At 28.4% G+C, this 21,329-nt stretch overlaps 1 protein-coding gene, 1 long non-coding RNA gene and 2 other non-coding genes across 11 annotated transcripts in view; 2 read left to right on the top strand and 2 right to left on the bottom strand.

The window, feature by feature from the left end:
• Positions 1–16,084, bottom strand: part of LOC139425404 (uncharacterized) — a 55,811-nt gene extending 39,727 nt beyond the window's left edge. The window contains exons 1-2 of the long non-coding RNA XR_011636657.1: positions 15,994–16,084; positions 15,295–15,375 (exon numbers count right to left, since the gene is read on the bottom strand). This is a non-coding gene — a long non-coding RNA (uncharacterized lncRNA). The remainder of the gene's footprint in view (positions 1–15,294; positions 15,376–15,993) is intronic.
• LOC107442127 (neuron navigator 2) overlaps positions 1–21,329 on the top strand; it is a 524,062-nt gene that overhangs the window by 236,733 nt on the left and 266,000 nt on the right. The gene's annotated exons all lie outside the window — the stretch shown is intronic.
• TRNAA-AGC (transfer RNA alanine (anticodon AGC)) lies at positions 16,032–16,104 on the bottom strand. The gene has a single exon. It is a non-coding gene; the product is annotated as a tRNA-Ala (tRNA).
• Positions 21,052–21,124, top strand: TRNAA-AGC (transfer RNA alanine (anticodon AGC)). The gene has a single exon. It is a non-coding gene; the product is annotated as a tRNA-Ala (tRNA).

Here is a 21,329-nt window from a genome sequence, read left to right as displayed (position 1 = left end):
AGTCGCATCACTGAATTAAAGTTTAAATTAGTGCGAATATGAGAGTTTTGTTACACATTTTAAGGAATTTAACCGTTTCATAAAAATTATTCGCACTTCCTTACCATGCTTGTTTCGTATATTTATTGATTTATTACACTGAGTCTAAACTAACAGAATACGGTAAATACAGTGTATCTGGTTCTATGGGGAAGCCGAAAAGCTCGGTAATTTTTACCGAAGCACTTTGGTAATGTTTTTGGTAAGATTAACAATAAAATATATATCAAATGCGTAATAGAATTTGCTAAATGTGGTGGAATTTTGTAATTTTTTCATAACATAAAATTTATGCCATATTATTAGGGCATGGCATAAGGACCATTTATTTATTCAATTCTATATTTTTTACTAAATTTGTGGTAATGAAAACTATAATTTTGAAAACCTGAATTTCCGGTAAACAGTTACCGTTCCCATATAAACGGAAAAATCTCTAAATAAATGGTTTGAATACCGTTTGTTTTGGTTTTATTAACCAAAATTATGTATTTTATTTCCAGAAATGCCATTACAATACTATAATTTTACCAACTTTTTTTTTCTCCTTGCATAAAGGTTGCTTGTTATGCGTATTTCAATTTGAAAGTGTAGCTAAACAGCAAAAATAAATCACAAATAAAGCCACAAGGTAGACATGCTGTAGTTGGGTTAAAAAAAATCCTCAGCGTGAGTTTCGTTATAATATAACCGAAACTATAGTATTGCTGTTTTTGTGGCTTTATTTATGCTTTATTCACGTTGTTCGAGGCTTAAGAGGGTTTTAGATCATATAATTGAAACTATAGAATAGCTTTGGCACCATCAAAAAAATTTTTTAATATAGAGAAAGAATTCATAACATTTTTGAAATGTTTACTATTACAAAATGTTTGTGTTTCTTATATTAACCTTTATTTTTTTCACTATTTTCACGTATTTTTCACTATTTTCTGCATTATTCACGTATAAGATCGATGTGAGGTGGGGAAAAGTTTATAGAGAATATGCATTTTAATTTTTTCTATCTGCTGCAAAATAAAAAAAACAAAAGCTGTTAAAATTAGAAGTCCATTTTAATGGGTCAGGTGTTGAGATTAAATTAATTATGGTTTGGGAGGTAACCTAGTTCTACTCTGTAAGGCAATTATGTAATAAAAATAATGACTGCAAAGCTATTCTGATAAGCTAAAGTTTCGTTGGTGCTTGAAAATTAACGTTCAAAAATTTAGCGATAAATTGTTAACTGCCGAAGTTTGAAAATGTGGAAAAATAAGAAAACTGCGTTTTTATACTTTGGCTTCGAATTGGAAAAGTTTAACTTATTTTTATAGTGATTTCTTAATTCCAAAGCATCGTTAAAGTAAATTAATTAATTATGAACTTCGTCAATTAATTTGTTATATTTTTTTCTCATTTTGGAAATGATGTAATTTCTGCAGATTAAAGAAAAGTAATTTTGTCTATTTTTCAACGTTTCTGTCACATAACTCGAAATATTTTGATTCCTTATAAAAATTTTCAATTTCAATTATTTTATTATTATAGATCGTTAAATCAATTAAATTTCACACAGTTACACATTGAACACATTGCTTTGCTTGATTTTTTTATTAATGTATGTACCACAGTAGCTGAAAATGTAGAGCATCACGAAACAGTATCCAATACTGAAACAGTAGTAAACAAAAAAATTAATTAATTATTACTATAACTATTTAATTGCTCAATTAATTTTTTATTTTTTATTTAATTACTAATTAATTTATAATAACTTGCTTGATAATTAATTAACAATTATAACTTAATTCAATATAATGTATTTAATAAATTAATTAATAATTGATTAATTTTTATTAATTAATTAACCTATTTGTTTAAAACCAAAAATATTTGTCCTCTTTTGAGACATTTGCTTCAAAATAATGAATGCCCAATTATTTGGAGTCTTGATATAATTTCAGTGTCCTGAAAGATTTCAGATTGCTTTACAAGAGTTACTTACGAACAACTTGTTTTAAATTATTGAAACTGTTATTTCAAATGACTGCTACTCTAAGCGATGCCATTTGAAATTTTTAAAAAATTAATAATAAAATAAAATGAAATAAAATGCTATCAAATTAAATGGAAAAAGGTTCAGTTTGTTCCACTGAATTTCTGAAAAATGCTTTTGGTTGCATTAAACATACATGACTAAACATAGCGCGTAGAGCGTATTCAATTTGCAGTCGCAATAATGTCATAGTTCATTATTGCATTGCAACATAACGCTAAGTCTCTTACGTTATGGCACTTTCAAACAGGTGATATGCAATTTATTAAATCCTCCTTATTTTAGAAAACATGTTAACTGTTCGATTTTAATTTATTAAGAGTAAGCAATAAAAAAGGACAACAAAAAATAAATTTCTTAAATTTTTGCCATTTTTCAAGTAAAACATTCTTGATATTATTATTATCAGAGATTCTCTAGAAATTTATCAAAAAACAAAATGGTTAAATGACAATTAACTTAACTGTTATCTTACTGTATTCAACCAAATGTCAAATACCCATAAAAAATGATAGTATAAAGCTGTTAGCTGTGAGAAAAATAGTTTATTGATTGTTTTCACTTAATACGGTTAAATAATTAGAATTTTATCCATTCCAACTAGATCCGTAGACAAAGGGAATTTAGCAGATATTCTTCAAAATTTGGAAGCTAAGCCATACGATCAAAATTACAAACTCATATTTTTGTTTTTCATCATCGGATGTCTAACACAACAGTGTATGCCTCATAATTTATAATAATAAGTGCATGGTGAACATCTTATAAAGACGCTTAGCTCGCTGCAGCTGAGACTGCTGAACTATCAATCTCATGACCGCTGAACAGGGTTCAGATCCCAGCATTTACACCTCAATATTTACTCATTCCTTCAGCACATGCGGTGCTTCCAGTCTCCTCATTTAGTGATCCTGAATCATTGGAATACGAAACTATCGTTAACGCATCACACAGCTCCTTTAATCAAAAAAGTCTAGTATTTTCCATCACTCACGAGAAATGACACCACTAGATAAAGTACTTAAACCGTATTCCACGTTTTACTGCACAAAACACAACTCAACCACAACCTAACTCTAATGTCCAGTTAAATTTCATTTTTGCAGTTTTAAAACCATGTAGTTTTCAAGATTTACAAATCCATTTAGTTTTTTAACCATACCAGTGCTTCATATTGGGCTTTAAGGTTCACGGCTAGCTTTGTTCAGTTTAATTTTTTTTAAATCATAGAAAAAAATATTTTTATTATCAACTTAAGAAAAAACGTTGTAAAATATTTTTGGAAAGAACCGAGTTAGTGCTTATTTTAAAATAGTTGTCATCACTAAAAATATTTTAGCACGTATGTTTCGAAATAATGCTTTGCAATAATACTATCTTGAATTGAGTTTATTTTGATCCATAATTTACTTTTAACTATTATTATTATTACTCTAGCAGGAGAAAGCTAATGATATGCCTCTTTTTTTTAGGTCATTTTGCATGCTGTGGGTTTTAAAAATATTAACACTTATAATAATATCTTAAAATTGTATTTAATTTCTTAAAAAAGGCTTATTCAAACATTTTCGTTATTTTTAGAGATTATTTTCTTAATATATGTATATATTCTTAACATATGAACATTAAAAAAACAACATTTTTACAAAAGAGAAAGTTGTCTTAAATGGATATAAAATATTGTTCATTAAACTCTGAAGAAACTGAGAAAGGCTTACGTGTAGGAATATATGTTTTGTGTATGAGCATTTACGTGTAAGAATATATGTATTTAATAAATGCATAAGAAAAAACTCGATATCTTACGTAGGTTGTTTATCGAAATAAATCTTTCATTTCCCATGTTTTTTCAACGTGTGTTAGTTTTTCTTTCACCAATATCTTATTCTGTGGGTGGCCCATGTTTTCATAACCCTAAATAACTCTTTCAAATCATTTGTTATCAAACGCTTAAAACACACAAAACCCTTGTTTTAAACATATATCTTACATTCTCTTACAAGTAAACATTCAAAGTCCACTTTTTTCTTTCTCTTTTATTTATCTTAAGCTCAAAATTACTTCTGACTCATTTTTAAATTTAAATAACACGTTTATTTTTGGGGGTTTAACTTAAAACATGCTTTATAAATACACAGTTTGAGATAACGCTAATGGGTTTATGGCAACCTAAATAAGTCTTTCTCAGAAACAGGCTTCAATTATTCATTATTTCAGCCTATTATTATTTGTTTCAATTATTAAATAACTGTGGATTGAATAATTATTTATCGTATTTGTTACTGCTGAAACTGTTTTTATTATTTGTTAGTTTATCAATTTTTATTTAGAATGAAAGGTTTACTATTTTTTTTAACAAAATAAGTCCTTTATGGAAATAGATTTCAGTAATTAATTATTTCGATCTATTATCCTTTTTTCAGACACCAACAAAATTTCGCTACTAAAGCTGGTTGTTTGCATTATTTGTAATTTGTTTAACGCTTATTTATTCGAAAGTTGTACTATTTTTAACATCATGTTGTCACTAATTGTACCTTTTTGACATATCGTTATCCCAAATTGCATGATTTTAACATATAGTTATCGGAACTTGTACCATTTTAACATATCTGTTATTGCAACTTGTAGTATTTTAACATTTCTAACATAAATACCAATTTTGATATTTAGTTATCATAAGTTGTACCATTTAAACAAATGGTTATCGCAAGTTTCCTGTTTAAATCTTTTCGGCAAGTGACCTGTTTTAGTATTTCGTTATCACAATTTGTTGCATTTTAACACAATGTTAACACAAGCTGTACCATTTTATCATATCGCTATAGCAAGTTGCACCATTTTAATATCTTATTGTCGCGCGCTACTCATGTTCTTCAAAGTCTCTTCTGGTCAGATGAAAAAACTCTTTTTAGCTTATTTTCTGCTTTTTAAATAACCATTGTAGCTGGTAATCGATAGCAATTATTAGGAAGTAATTATTTCTTATCATTACATTCTTATCGTGATGCAATCCAACAGTCTAAACTGTAGAAATCTTATTTTTTGTTATTCCATTACCCTATTCCGGAATTAAAAAATAGTTCTACCTTGAATGTTAAGCATGCTTACAGTTTTGTAGGTGATACATGTTATTTTTTATTGGAAAATTAAATTAAAGGGCATTAAATCCATTTTTTAATTTAATAAGTTTTAATTATTTATTTATTTTATTATTTATTCATTTTATTATTTATTCATTTTATTATTTATTTATTTTATTATTTATTTATTTTATTATTTATTAATTTTATTATTTATTTATTTTATTATTTATTTACCATTTTGATTTATTTACCATTTTGATTTATTTACCATACTTAAAAACCATTTATTCGGTTAAAATCACTTTTCAATTTTGTATGTTTTTATTAAATGTGTAAGAATTAGAACAATAATATTGAAAACCAGAATTTCCAGCGTTACCATATGAACTAAAATTAATAAATGAATGGTTAAAATATCGTATATTTAGTTTTTTTAATACCAGAATTATGGTTTTTATGCCAGAAATGTCATTACCATACAGCACGGTAAAAATACCAGAGTTTTTTTCACCGGGCATAACTCTTCCTATTCTCTCATACTATTAATTAAACTTGATATTGATTTAAGTTAAATACATGCCGCACGACATCAAATTGCGCTTACACTCTTTGCCTTATTAGTCAGTCTAAGCTATTTTTTATTTTTTTCCCATGCTTAGTCTATAACCCATCTTTATTTTATTATATTGATTGAACTACGATGTTTTGTATTTGGCGCAATATTGCAGTTTCGGCTATTGTGCCATTAAAACTCTTTATTTATAGTACCTTAATATCAAACAAATGCGTTTCTGTTGGAAATAAACAGTAAATGTAACAATAACGCTTTTCTAATAATTTCCAATTATAGTAATTTGCCTTTATTTATTTTTTCTATAAACTGTATAACTGTTATATTTCAAAAAAAGTATCATTAAAATACTTATTCAATTTATTTATTTCAATTTATTAATATTTCAATTACTCTTCTGGAAGCTAAAAGTTATTTTAAACTCTTTTTTTCCACCTTAAACCCCTAAATCAGAATTACCTAGAAACCCTGATAATGAAAAATAGCTATCATTAAAGGATAGCTTCGGCTATTAACACTGCCTACGCGGATGTTCTAATAAATTAATGTTTCTAATTATTTATGAGGTTTTTTTTTCTTTTTCCGCCCTACTTCATTTCGTCATAATTTCCAGATTTGGTCATCCAAGCGTCAATTGATTTTCGCTTATAACATGGTCAATAATCCCCCGTTCCTTTTTTTTTATTATCTACATTCCAGTTTCGCACAAACGACTCCTCTAATTCCGGAATCATTACCAAATGGTATAGAAATGCTTAAAGTTGTTATGTTGGTCATTCTACTTTAAGAAAGAAAAAAAAATCAAGGCCTACAGACGAGATACAAAGCCCCAGTAAATACCTTGTTGCCCTTAACGCTCCATGGAACAATGTCCCTCCATGTTTTTAAGGGTAATTAATGTGATAAAGTAAGTGTTCCTGTTCCTTAGAGATAGAGGCCGTAATCCATTCGAGTTAGCCTCTTTCATGGAATGTGGAATATTGCCGGACGATTTGTTTTCGGTTAAGTCCGGACACGTATCTGGATCCCCACTTACCGCTGACCTTTGGAGAAGCCCATGATGGATTTGTGTAGTTAAGGACATACAAGCGTGCATTGTTAAGTTTAATCCCAAAGAAGTTATTTGCTTTAATACTACTGCAGATTCTTGTTTTTTTTACCAGACATTCCGAAATAGAAATGTTTTTTTTTTCCTTACAGAGAAACCAAATCTAATAATATGACTACTATGAATAATTTGAATACTGTAGGAGAATTTTCGATTATAAAAAATATGAACAAATGTTAGTAAGAAAATATTTTATGTCTTTGAAATTTATGAGCTGTAATAACTGAGAAAATATTGAGAAATTTTGCATAGCGTTTGTCTTTCGTTAACCTTAACGCGAACTAGAATGATTTCGCACTCTTACGTAACAACTTGCCAGCTCACGTTAGTAGGATTTGCACAACGGTATAACAACATGTAGAAAAAAATTCTCATAAGATTACCGTACTATATGGTAATGAATTGCCGGTAAATATGAAAAAATAAAAATAAAACACTTAATTCTCGTAATAATACCAAACTATACGGTATTTAACACTTGAAAGACTGAAATACCTATATGGCCCAAAAGCAGTCAAAATGATTGCATTGTGAAAGAATAACTAATGTATAAAGAGTTTGTTTAAAATTAATTTTCAATATTTTTGATAGTATTTTCAGTTATATAACAAATTATTAGTAAATTTTAACAATAAAACAATTATATGTCATGAAATTCTAAGAAATTGCGTCATCATTGTTTTTCTAATTGAAATTAAAAAGCAGTCAAAATGACTTCCTTGGGCAATCTGGTGTTATACTATTTGTTTGCTAATTTTTTCGTTCATGTGCTAAAGGTTTAAAGGAAATTGCGGTTTTCAAAATTATAGTTCTTCTGACATGCTCTAAGGTATCACGTTAAAATTATCAAATTTTAACACATTTAGCAATTTGCATTGTTAATTTTACCAAACTCATTACCAAAGTGCTTCAGTAAAAATTACCGAGATTACTTAGTGTTCCCATAGAGCCAGAAACACGGTAAATTATACCATATTCTGGTAGTTATAACCATACGCTTTTACTCAGTGTATGAAACAAACACGATTCTCTTCAGAGTTTGCGTAGAAAGCATGAACTCCTTAATGATACTGTGATTTGGAGAAATGCATTGCGCGCATGCGTTGTGAATCTTAAATTTTAACCGTACGGAAAAGTAAAAAGTGAGCCTGTAAAAAATATAACTAAATATGTGTTTAAAAAAATATAGCTCATTCAGATTCAAAAACAACTTTAAAATTATTTTTAAAAAAACTGCCCTTATCTCCTTTAAAGAGACTTTCTGAAAAATTAGCAGTCCTTAGCAATCATAATAAGTTTTTTTTTTACCGTGTTTGTTTAGTTTTATAGACAATTTTAATTTATACTAAAAATAGCATTAATGCTATGTTATTTTGCCGGACACTACTACTTTGACTCAGGCATGCATCATTATGACAAAGAAGTTCTCTCAAATAGTTCCAATGTTGTCCGTGAGTGAACTATAGTAGTTAGAACGACTTTAAAGTTATAGACTGCCCTTATAAAAATCAAATTCTTACTAAATGCCATTAGGTTTAAGTCAATCGAAAGATTCATAAGATATGAACGTTTTAAATAATTAAGCAAAATAAAAATGCTGACGTTTAAAAAGTAATTCCCCTTCGCATATGAAAATTTAAATTGTATCTTTGTAAAATCTTAGAAAAAATAATTGGCCTGAAAAGGCATTAAAAACAGTCATGAATATTTGAAATTTTTTACAGCCGTTACCATAAAAGTCGAATTTAAATAAACAAATAAAAAAAGAATCACCCTCTTCTTTTTAAAGATAAGATTCTTTAAATTCCAGAAACATCTCTAAGGTGCATCCTAAATTAGAATAATTTTGCATCTTCATCCATTAGTGCCATCGATTGTAAAGTTTTTACATCCATTCCAAATAAGATGTTTGGAGCATCCTGTAATGGCTTATGGGACTGGGGGGCTTTGAATCTAAGAAAAATAGGGATTAAATCGTTTATCTTAATTCGATTTGGAGGCGGGCACTAATGACTGAGATTCAACAGCTGTTGTTTTTCTCCTACAAGCAGTTCAGAACAAAGAGGAAACTTAAGTGATTTAGTTTCGTAAACAGGATTTAACCAACCTCAGTTTTCTTAGTTATTAATTTCTCGTGTCATTTGCCTCTTTCTTTTCTGATTGGTTTAAATGCTTTCGTATTTATTCTTGAAAATATATCGCATGCTTTGTGAACGCTATAGATCACATTAAGTATGTTATACAAATGCATCGCTGCTTTAATATGGCAAAGATATTTGAAACAGAGAAATTAGTCTGCACTGCTATCCTTTTGCTTAACTTATTCTTAATCATAAGGCCCATGTAGAATTGTAAATTAAAAATGTAAAATTAATAAGCCAAGACAGTGAAAAGCTGAAAAAGTATGTCTTAAAAATTTGAAATATATAAATGAAATTTACTAATAAAACACCGTTATTAAATTTTTGTTATACGTTTTACAGCGATTATATGACTAACATGCATGCAAATGATTATGTTATTTAAATTAATCTAGGATTATCGTTAATAAATAATCCGAATTTGTACATCTTCGTATTGTTGGATTATTGTACGTTATTACTACTCTCTCTTATAATGAGTACGTTTAAATTCTGTAATTATTATTACAGTTAGAATTGATTTAAAATATCACAGAAATTTCTTTTTCACAAAGTAAATACTTTCTCTATTTTAAACTTATTTTTTTAACACCAGTCAAAAATGCTTCTTCTCTGAGTTTTTGACAAAATAACAAAGTGTTTTCGCCTAATTATAAATAATAAAACTGAACAATAATATTTTTTCATCTCTCCTTCTACAAAGCTATTTAAATAAATCATTATCTTTATTAAATATATATTAATATGTTATATAGTACAGCTGGATAAAAAATCGTGAAACAGCAATACATTTTAAGTATGGCAATAACAATATATTTTAACTGTATATTATAAATATTATGTGTTCGATAAATGCAGACTATAAGGTTACTACAAACAACTATAATACCGTGATTATTTTAGACGACGATACTCACCAAATAGAGTAATATCGTGATCATTATCATGAAAAGTATTTGTTGATTTTAATAATATCAACAACAATACCAGAGCCCATGCTAGGGACTTCAAATTATTAGCCAGTAAATTAGCCAAATATCAAAAGTATTAGCCAAATTTTAAAATTCTTAGCCGAAGACAAATTTTAACAAATTTTTTATGATTGATTTTTTCTGATAGAAAACTTCAAATCACTATACAAATTTACCATAAAATAAATTATTTTATAAAATGCAAACTCCAATCAAGAGTCATTTTGCTGTTGGGAATAGTAAATGAGCAATGAATGGAAGGGAGGATGAAAAATGTCTATCTTTTATCGTCTTTAAGGAAAAGAAATTGGAATAGGTTGGGGTTAATTTTTGATAACTTCTCAGACCGATAAGGATAAACCTGAAGCAACATTATGTTCTTGTCACGTTATTGTGTGTATTGTCAAGAGGAGACGTATTTTTTGCAAAAATAACTGGATGATAATATGCATATTGCGAATGCTTAATTTGTTTTATTGGCACAAACTGTACGGAAAAAGTGATATTGAGTGATACGGCAACGAGCGTGTTAATCTTTATTTTATAGTAGTTTGTCTCATGATTACATATTTCTTGTTGCTTAATGCTTACATTATCTACACTTAATATAATTCTAGTTGGCTATGCGACGTATCTAACGAAAATTTCGGTAATCGAATAAAAATACAGGATTTGTTCAGGAAATATCATTTGGACCTCTTTATTTATTAATTAATTTTTTTAAGGATTGAGAGGAATATATATTCCTCTCTTCGAAAGAAAGAATCAATCACCAAAAAAAATTTTTTTTTCGCAGAATTTACTATTTTATCACATTTGGCGAGGTGGCAAATGCTTAGTGGGGGCCCCGGATACTATTATAAGTATTGACTCTTAACTCACTCGGCAAATCCATTATACAAATCCAGTCTTAACTTACTCATTGATTTCTGAAACTAATATTAAAAGAACGAGAGTTTTCTCTTCATTTTAAAAATAAAACTACTTTTTTATATATTTTGCTTCCTAACTGCCTTTGAACAACCCAATTTTGCAGTTTTCTGCAAATAGTCGTTTCAAAAAACCATTTATAGGCAAAATAATTGTTTTATAGTTTTTCTGATCCAATTTTTGGGTGTACGTAATGTAATTTTGAACCCAATGCAAAAGACAAGGAATTCGTGGATCAAGTATTGGGAGAAAATTTTTAATTGGGAAATGAAGGACTTTTTCATGTAACTAAACCGCATTTGCCTTTTTATGGAGAGGAAAACCACGAAAACCTCCCACGGTTTGCCTAATGGCAAGGTGACTGTAACCCATGATCCGTCTATCACTGATAATATTTTACGTCAGCAGTGTGGTCTGCGTTAACTGGATGCGGAATTCTTATTCACCAGCCATCGTTGGGATTTGAACATTCAGATTCGAGAGCTCCATTCCCTGAGCCACTACGACTGAAATAAAACTATTGTCTAATGAATGGGAATTGCAAATGTGGAATATTTTGTTTGACAGTATATCGCGATATTTAAATTCCAAAGGAACTCCTACCTCACTGCTACTTTTGAGCTTTTAAACCTTACTTCCTTACTAATTTATCTTTACCCTATTTGGCATTTTCTCTACAAATCCGGAATTAAAGCAAGAAAAAGAGGAAAAATTTCATTCTTTATTAAAATGGACGCCGACAAGCACATTTTTTGCTGGAGACAGCGTCTGTCCTCGCTTTGCAGATCAGTGAGATTATCGAGCATACATATCCAATCCACTCAATCATCGCAGAAAGAAGCAGCCTTTATGAACCCACTTCCTATCATGATAGATTACGTGGACTCGAGTGCTCTTCGGATAAAAAAGCAAGCGCTAAATTTAATTAACCTCGTTTTTTTCTTCTTCTTCAAAGATGGCGGACATGCATGAAAATTCCGTAGGACGATGGTGCCACGAGTGGGTTGCCGTTGATTTTGAGTTGATTTCTTATGATTTTCGTCTCGCTGTAGAATGAAATTAAATTACTTAAAAGCTTTCTGAAGCATTGTGCTTTTTATGTATTTTTACTTTAGAAAATTTAAATTATGAAACCCTGACAAGTATTTCTTTAAATAAATATATTTATTGAAGGCAACAACTTTAATTATAGAAAGGTGACTATAAACTCCAACTGTCAGGTCACCATGGCGTTAAAAAAATCTTTGTCAAGAATCCATATTTTAGTAAAATTTAACCTGTTTTTTTTTTTTTTTTTTTTTTTTTTTTTTTTTTTTTTAAAGAAATTCGGAAAATTATGGCCTTTTAGGGTTTTTTTGGTTTCTAATAATGCGTTACTAAAATCCCAGAAATTTTAAATTTCAGCGACCCTTAGTCATAATAATTGTGATTGTTCATATTTACTAAGTATAATATTCATTAAATTGGTGTCATTCATTATCATGTCAAATTTAAGATCACTGATAAAAAAAATCATCGTTATCTATAAATTGTTTTTTTTTTCTTTTAAATTATTATTGGAATTTAAATTCTAGTAAAACTGTTGGATCTACGATTTAAGTACTAATAAATCCAAGTCAATTCTCCATAATATGAGTACGTTTATTTCCGGTCACAGTACTATTAAATTTTAAAATACTTAATTTTAAAATCCTGTTAATTTCAAAACGCTTAAAAATATTTTTAACCAATTAATTACGTGACAGTACGTATTGAAAAAAAAATTAAAACATGCATTACAATGTCTCATAGGAAACTTTACGCTAGACTATGTCTCTAAGGAGGCTCAGGGAAGAAAAAACTTGAAACTTATTCTGTATAAATATCATAATTTAATAAATTTATAATTAAATTTAATGAAACCATGACTATATTTCTTGAAATCATTACTAACTCTCAAGGGCGCACACTCATAAAACGGATAGTGAAAATTTTTTGCAAAAAATATTTAGAACTAAAGAATGAATTCAAACATGAAAAAAAAAATTGGACAGTGTGTTGACTAAAATTATTGTATTGGTTATATCACCCGTATGGTTTACGCGCAACGGCGCTTAATTGATAATACGCATTTTATAGGATTGAAATTTTAAATAAAATAAACAAAAAAGTTTTATTTTGGTACACTGTATAATCTCTTAATAGTTTCTCCACAATTCCTTGATCCCCCCCCCCCCGAAAAAAAACATTGTTTTTCAGAAATTACACTGTGTCAATGATGGTAAATATGCTCTCTACAAGTACCAAATTTGTGTGAAAATAAATAAAATAATGAAAACAATGAAAATAAAAAAAATAAGCCATATATTCTCTTGTAGTATTGATTGAAAAAAGAAAAGAAAAAGAATCATCAAGAACTAATTTGTTAAAAAAATATATATATACTATTTTCAATTGTAACTTTCTTATCATCGAAAATTGATAATTTTTTTTTCTCCATATTTTCTTACTAACACTTATTATACATTTTCTTATTTATACTTCCATACATAATCCACTTATAAACAATTTTCAATTTTTGAATATTAGTAACAATATTTTTAAAATAACTTTATCTTTTTAGCTTACTTTTTAATAATATTTCCTTTAAATATTTGTGTAATTGTGCTGCAATTGTTGCTGGTTGCGTGAATTATTAATATAAAATTATCTCATATTTTTAATTTATCAGAATTTAGTTTATAGCAAACAAATGTTAAACCACGTTCATTAATACGCGTGTACTGAATGTTTACAGTAATTACATTGCGTGTTGTCAATTTTTTTATGCACAGTTCAACTGTACACATTTTGAAACAACAAAGAAACATTATTGAGGTGGATTACAAATTATCAATTCTAAAGCATTAGAAACAATGCGAGAGGGAAAAAAAACCTCCTAATCCATCACAATTACAGGTTCAAGAAACTTTTTCGGAAGTCGGGGTCATCAATCCTTCAACAAACATAATACTTCAACACCTCGAAATATCAATTACTTCCGAACTTAAAGACAAATAAATAAAAGCAAAACGGCTTTGCTATTTCTTTTTTTACACGCGAAAAGGCGAGGACGTGTGACATTTTTCTCAGCAATACCATGACAAATACTTTAATCCCTGGATAGCAAAGCCGAAATAGGAAAACAAAGGAATTGCTTGAATTTTTAATTAATTGCTGGAACTCCGTTTCGAGGGGTGTGTGAAGTTAGATAACTACTCGTTCCCGATCGAATATTCATAAAATGGTTGGATGCATTCATAGGGAGTACTCCTTTATTTATTAGTTGTTTGAACATTGTTTATTTTCCAGCTAGCAAAAGGAAGAGCATTGTTTTAGCAGTACTTGGGGTCAAAAGGCGTGTTACTAAAGTGCAGATTATGGATTTATGGAAGTGATTACTCGCAATAGGGCACTTCAATGAAGTTGGGAACAATAACGTTAACAGCAACTACATATGAATTCTGTTGACATTTATGTTTTATGCACTAAATATTCACTACTTATACAATAAACCATTCAATTTAAATAAAAATAACTTTTTCATCCAGAGCCGGAATAAACGGGGGGCTACTGTGGCTGAAGTCCGAGACCCGTATATTTTTAGGTGAACTCTAAAGTTTATGAAGGTAGAATTTAAATTTGTGATTTTCTAAAAAAAGTATTACATATTTTTTAATGTAATGTCTTACAATTTTCTTTTAGAATCATTAAAAGTCTTGTGGAATTTTAAATGTAAAATTGCCTTTGATTCCTTTATTTTTTTCTCACTAATTTTTTGTAACCATTTATGAAACGTGCACAATTTTCTGGGGTCTCCGCAGACAAAAATAAAATAAATTTAGAAAAAAATGAAAAATTCGAATTTGTTTCCTACAATTTTTAAATTTTGTATGTTTGGCAGTACATACTGCAACTTAACACTTACAATTTCATGCAGAACGTTTCTGCATGGAGATTTTATCAAATATTCATGGTTAATGTAATTAATATTGTAAAAATTATTTTAAAAATCAGAAAGTTTCGTTTTTTTGTTTGAATTTTTGTAAAACAAGTTTAATTAGAACTGAATTTTATAAGAAAGATTTCTCAATACAGGTATGTTTTGCATAATGTAGTATAGGTAGGGCCCAATTCAGACATCAGTACCCAGGTTAGTCCCCAGGCGTCGTCATACCTTAACCCAACCCTGTTTTCGTCGAATGATCAGACATCAAATTATCACAATAAATCAATCGAAAATAACTATACGTATTTTACACTTTTTTGAACAAGTCTTATTTAATAAAATTATATTTTGTTGCAAATGATATATTTCATAAAACAATAAGGAAATACTACTTAAAAAATTGAAAAATTATTTTAAGAATACGTGGATAAGTTTAAAATACATACTTTAATCAATAATTTTTAATCCAATAGCCTGGTTTCTCACGTGGCTTTTTCTGGTAATGGATCTTAACTCCAGATTGCTTCCTTTAATTGTAATTTAAAAGGAATTAAAGGAAATAATATACAAGAAAGCTTGTTTACAAACAGTTTTTGTCGCTTCGAATGTCATTTAAAATTGCATAAATAAAAAGTTTAAAACGTTATACAATAAAAAATAACAGTCTACAAATTTTGAATTAAATATAAAATAAATTTATATAATTAATTTCAGGTTTAGTATTGCAATACTCATTTTAATTACGTGATTATAAAAAATTTAATGCTAACGAAATAGAGTAAAAAACAAAAATTGAAAAATTAAACGACACCATTCGTAGAAAAATCAAGGCAAGAAACAGAAAAGAATAATTCATTTCGCATGCATTCTATATCTATGTAATATATCAGTTTTAACATCATTTATCATTTTATTACTCTTCAAAATATACATAACCTATAAATAAAAATACATTTAAAAAAGTAAAATTACGAAAAATCAATCAATAGTTTAAAAAAATTATTCTTGTTTAAATAATATCTTGCAAGCAGTAAAAAAAAATAAAAGATAACAAAAATGAATAAATATATAAAATGTCATCAAACGATGTTCTTTAAAAAAAATACGTAATGACATGTAAACGAGAATAAAAATGCTTTATTTACTTTTAACTCAAGCACTTCAGAGGGGGGGAAAAAAGAAGTGGAGGTGCCGGGTATCGATCCCGGTACCTCTCGCATGCTAAGCGAGCGCTCTACCATCTGAGCTACACCCCCTTCAGTTAACATTGATAAAACACAAAATAATAATGTTACTGTAACAAACATGACCTACTCTGTGAAATACCTGCAAGGGTGGGTGCGGTTCTTAATCTTCAATTCGCCTCTTTATCTGCATTATCTATGCATTAAGTAGAAATAATAGTTTCATTTATTTGTTTACAACACGTTTGCTGATAAAAATAGACTATAATAAAATATTTTACAGGAATAAAATGAAAGTAAAAGGCTATAAACCAATGCAAAAATACGCTTTAGGTTTTTAATATAAAGTTTACGAATATGAAATTTAAATTTCGATCAAGATATGTATTAGGCATGTATCTTAATATGCATTTAAATAAGTTCGAAAATAAATGCAAAGAATATTTTTTAAAATAATTAAAATGAAAATAGTTTTATGACTTCCAAAGTTATCAATATTTTAATTATTCATTTATTTATGTCCTTCTCAAAAACTATAAAATGATAATTATTAAATTTTTAAGGGGAATCGGTAGGGCATGTAAAGATAATGATAAAACTTGTCTTTTTCGATGTACCTTTTCTTAGCATTAAAACAAGATATTGCTTCAATTTTTTTTTGCCACAGAATATTTTCATATACATGTTTACACTGTGATAACTGTTAATATGTGTCTCTAACGGAAATTTTTTAAAAATTATGAGCTGTGAACTTTTTTAAAAGTTTAATCAAAAATCCTTCATAACTCAAAAAGTATTCCTGTTAACACTGAAACATTATCACAGAGTACAACTAATATAGTCTCAAATTTCTCTAAAAAATTTCAAAGCAATATCATAAGCAATTTCTTAGAAAAGGTACATCGAAAACGGTCTGGTTTAGCAATATAGGTATATGGGTGATTCTCACGAAACATGACAATTTACTGTCCCTTGCTCCAAGATCTAATACTATAACACTAAAAGAACTTTTTTTTCAAAAAAAATTAATAAATATCATTGTTGTTAGCATTTTAAAATGACTTTGCACTAGCATTGACTGTTTTGTATGCTTAAAAAATTTAACTGAATTTCAAAATGTCATTTTCCTGGCATGTCCCAATCAATATTTCCATTAATAACTAGCTTCAAAACTTCCCATACATTTTTCAAAATCCAATTTTTTTTAATCTTATATCCCATGTAAGCATTTCTAGAATATATACAAAGGGTATTGTTTACTAAAACTTCGTTTAAAATCATTTTTTCTGTCAATAAGTTGTTTGTCCCATGAAAATCTGTCATTTTCCTGACTACTTTTATATAGTGATTTATAACCAAAATAGATAGCGCCAGGAATCTTAAGTTAATAGATTGATTAGATAACCTCCTATCTGAACATGTCTTGTTGCATGAATAAAGAACCAATTTTCTGGCTCAAAATCTATTTCAAAAATTTTTTCAAGGTGAGTAGGTTTTTATGCTGTCATTTTCCTGGCTTCTTGAAATCATTAATAACAAAAACTACATGGATTTATCTGAGTTATTTTAAGAAATACTGTTCGATTACTGGATCGGAAATACTGGGTCGATTGGGGGTCGAAGAAAAAACAGTTCTTAATACGCAAATCACACATACCTAATTGAGTATATAAAATTTGTGAATTTTTTTACAATTGACTTAATATCAGTTTCTTTATAAAACATAAATTAATAAACTTATATTTATTCGGGTGAAACAAGTAGTATTTACGTACCAGCGAGCAGTGTCACAAACTGAGCACAGTTTATAAGTCATATGCATATGTGCGCTTGTCCAAATGTCACGTGTGACGAGCATTGACGTTACAAGAGCAAATATCATACGCAGTTTCACAGCTATCTTTGCATATTTGGAACAGTGCTGAATATTTTCAGTGTCATTATTAAAACTTTTATAGTTTTGGATAATTAATTAGTTATTGTTTCGATAAGACCATTCGTTTAGGTTAGATATCAATTTAAATTATCAATGCATGTAAAACACCAGGCACACCCATCTCATTGATTATAAGCAATAAATCTGCAGTTACTTTTCTTATTATTTCTACTTATTCATAATTGCTTATTATTTAATAAATATTTAGGCATTTAAATTTCAACATTAATATATTTTTCATTAAACTATCGTTACACAATGTACTATTACTTTAATAAATGTTTAAAATCATAAAATAAATGTACAAACACAGTTTCAAATAGAGTTTTGTTTTAATTAATAAAAAATTACTTTTATGGGGGTCGATGGAGAATTTGAAAAATTATATAGGGGTCGATGGTCAAAAAAGTTTGGCGACCCCTGCCCTAGGCCAAGGAACTAGAAATGCAGGGTCCAATATACGATAGCCTCAGAAATGTCAGGGGCCCGGTCATAACTTTAAACCAAATTTGCTTGTTGTTTATTCATGAAGAACCTTTAAATTATTTCCAACTTGGGTAAATTACGATATATTTGTAAATTTGAGCTTATAAATATTGCAATTTTTGTTAAATCATTATTCTAATAAACAATTCTTGAGGAAAAAACCAAAAAAAATTATTTATAACATTTAAAGGGCACCAGGCCAGGGCCTCTATGGCCTTATGATAAATCAGGCAAATGAACACACCTCTACTGCTTACAAATTTCTAATTTCTATCAACATAGAAAGGCCATTGTTTTATTGAAGAATTCGAATTGTACTTCTTTTCGCGCCCTCAAAGAGTGACCTTAGGTCTTCCCGAGAAGATATTATTTCGATTCTCGCTCTACATGCTGCATCAAACTGTAAATCTGAATAAATACTTGATCGACTTAAAGAAATGTAAACAACTTCAAATCAAGAATGGGTGAACTTTTACTCTATAAATGAATAAAGCTAAATAACGTGTAAAAAAGAACTTTCAATAGTATTTTGCACTGTTAGAATTTTCATTCTAAACTTACGGTAAAATCACCGGCAGCAGTCTGTCCATCCAATTAACGGTAAAGTTTACGATTAGGATAATTTTTTTACCTTTACGGTTTTGATACCGTTAACAATTGGTGTGGTTAAAAAAATGTGTACAAAACTATGCGATTATGTAACCATTTACTACTAACATGGTTTCGGAACCGTAAAAATAAATTTAACTGGACATTAGAGTTAGGTTGTGTTACCGGTCACGGAACCCTAAGGTTCCTCGGAACACCATTTAGGAACTGCTGCTCTAAGATATTATGATGAAATTACTGCTTTTTATTTGCTTATAATTTATAGGTGTTTAGCAAAACCAAGCAAGAATTTTTCACTTTTGAAATTAATGAATTAAAAAAAATGTAAAAATGAGAACAGAAGAGAAGGCAATTCCTAAATAAGTAAAAAATAGCCTATATTATTGCTAAATAATGTGTTTCTTGAACTTCTCATTCGAGTATTATATTAGAAGAAACATAAATGTACTTACAATAAATAATATCGTATTTGCCATCTCAATATAAATGCATCGAAATTTCATTCCCTTCGTGACTTGCCGCGATTAAACTTCGAGAAAGTGACGTTGAATGTATTCATACTATTTTTCATACCAGGTATTTTTTGAAAGTAGCAAATATATAAAAAAAAAATATCATCTTTGAATATTGGTTATAGAACATTGAAATTTTTATTATGGCGTACATGATGAAGATTGCCGGCCTTTTGTAATTGATGTATGAAATACATTTTAAGGCATATTTTTTAAATTAAATGGCTTACAATATTTCTGAGCAAACGATTCAAAATGTTTCTTATCATTTGTAAAATGCGATTGTACTATTTTCTTTATTTATTCAGCACAAAGCAGTATAATTTTCGCTCATTTTATCCAATACTATTAATGAAACAAAAAAATTTATTAAATTATTTAAATAGCTATTTATTTAATTTTTTTTCCCTTATAGCGTAATTAAAATTCGAAAAAACAAATCTTTCATAATCAGATCATGTTCAAAATAGAATATTCCTTTGGGCATGATAATTATTAATTTTGATTTAAATGCTTCTGCTACTATTTTGTTGTTTCAAACGGGGGCGACGTCCAAATATTTTACCGGAAATGTGATTTTCTGATTCGATATAGTACTACAACTGACGTATCAATTTTGATGTACTCACTACTCTTTATTCTCAGGTAAAATGGTTTGCACAAACAGAAGACCCAAATTGTAATTTTTGTTTGTAATTTTGTTTTGTTACCAAATTGCAAAGCACCCAAATTGTAATTTTTTTGCAGGTAAAATCATACAAAATTTGCAATCATATATTGCGTGTTAAGTATTTTACATCATCTCAGTTTTGGAGACATTTGCTGTCAAAGTTTATATTTTTTGTTGTTGTTCTTTTTAAACTATATCCCTAGAATTAAAAAAAAAAAAAAAAAAAAAAAAAAAAAAAAAAAACGCAAGCATGGTTAATTCTACCTACAGCAGTTTATTTTGATTACATTTTAATATTGTCACCACAAAAAAATTCTAAAATATAATGATAAAAAAAACCCTATCATAACTAACTTATTTAATGAACTTAAACAATTTAATTACAATTAATGATTCGAAAGGCTGTTTTCCAAAGGCTCCGTGATCATATGAAATGATGTTATTTTGCGAATTTGGTGAACTGGTTTTTTCATAACTGTTGTGAATTTGATGAGTTACTCATGAATGTTAAGACTGTTATTATTGACTGTTATTTATATTAAAAAGCTAAAGCGTATTTAGGCTTGCTTTATAGCCTTTTACTTTCATTTTATCCCTGTAAAATATATGATTATAGTCTATTTTTATCAGCAGACGTGTTGTAAACAAATAAATGAAACTATTATTTCTACTTAATGCATAGATAATGCAGATTAAGAGGCGAATTCAAGATTAAAAGCCACACCCACCCTTGCAGGTATTTTACAGAATAGGTCATGTTTGTTACAATAACGTTATTATTTTATGTTTCATCTACGTTAATCGAAGGGGGTGTAGCTCAGATGGTAGAGCGCTCGCTTAGCATGCGAGAGGTACCGGGATCGATACCCGGCACCTCCACTGAATTTTTTCCAAGTGCGTATGTTTAAAGTAAATAAAGTATTTTTATTTTTGTTTACACGTCATTACGTAGTTATTTCAAAAGAACATTTTATATATTAATTCATTTTTATTGTTTTTTTTTACTGCTTGCAAAATTTTGTGCTATTTACTATTTTAATCTTTTTAATATATATATATTTATTAATATATATATTTTAATATA

This window comes from Parasteatoda tepidariorum, chromosome 4 (genome assembly GCF_043381705.1).
Source record: "Parasteatoda tepidariorum isolate YZ-2023 chromosome 4, CAS_Ptep_4.0, whole genome shotgun sequence".
NCBI lineage: Eukaryota > Metazoa > Arthropoda > Arachnida > Araneae > Theridiidae > Parasteatoda > Parasteatoda tepidariorum.
Note: the sequence above shows the minus strand (reverse complement) of the source record. Positions and strands in the feature narration are given on the sequence as shown.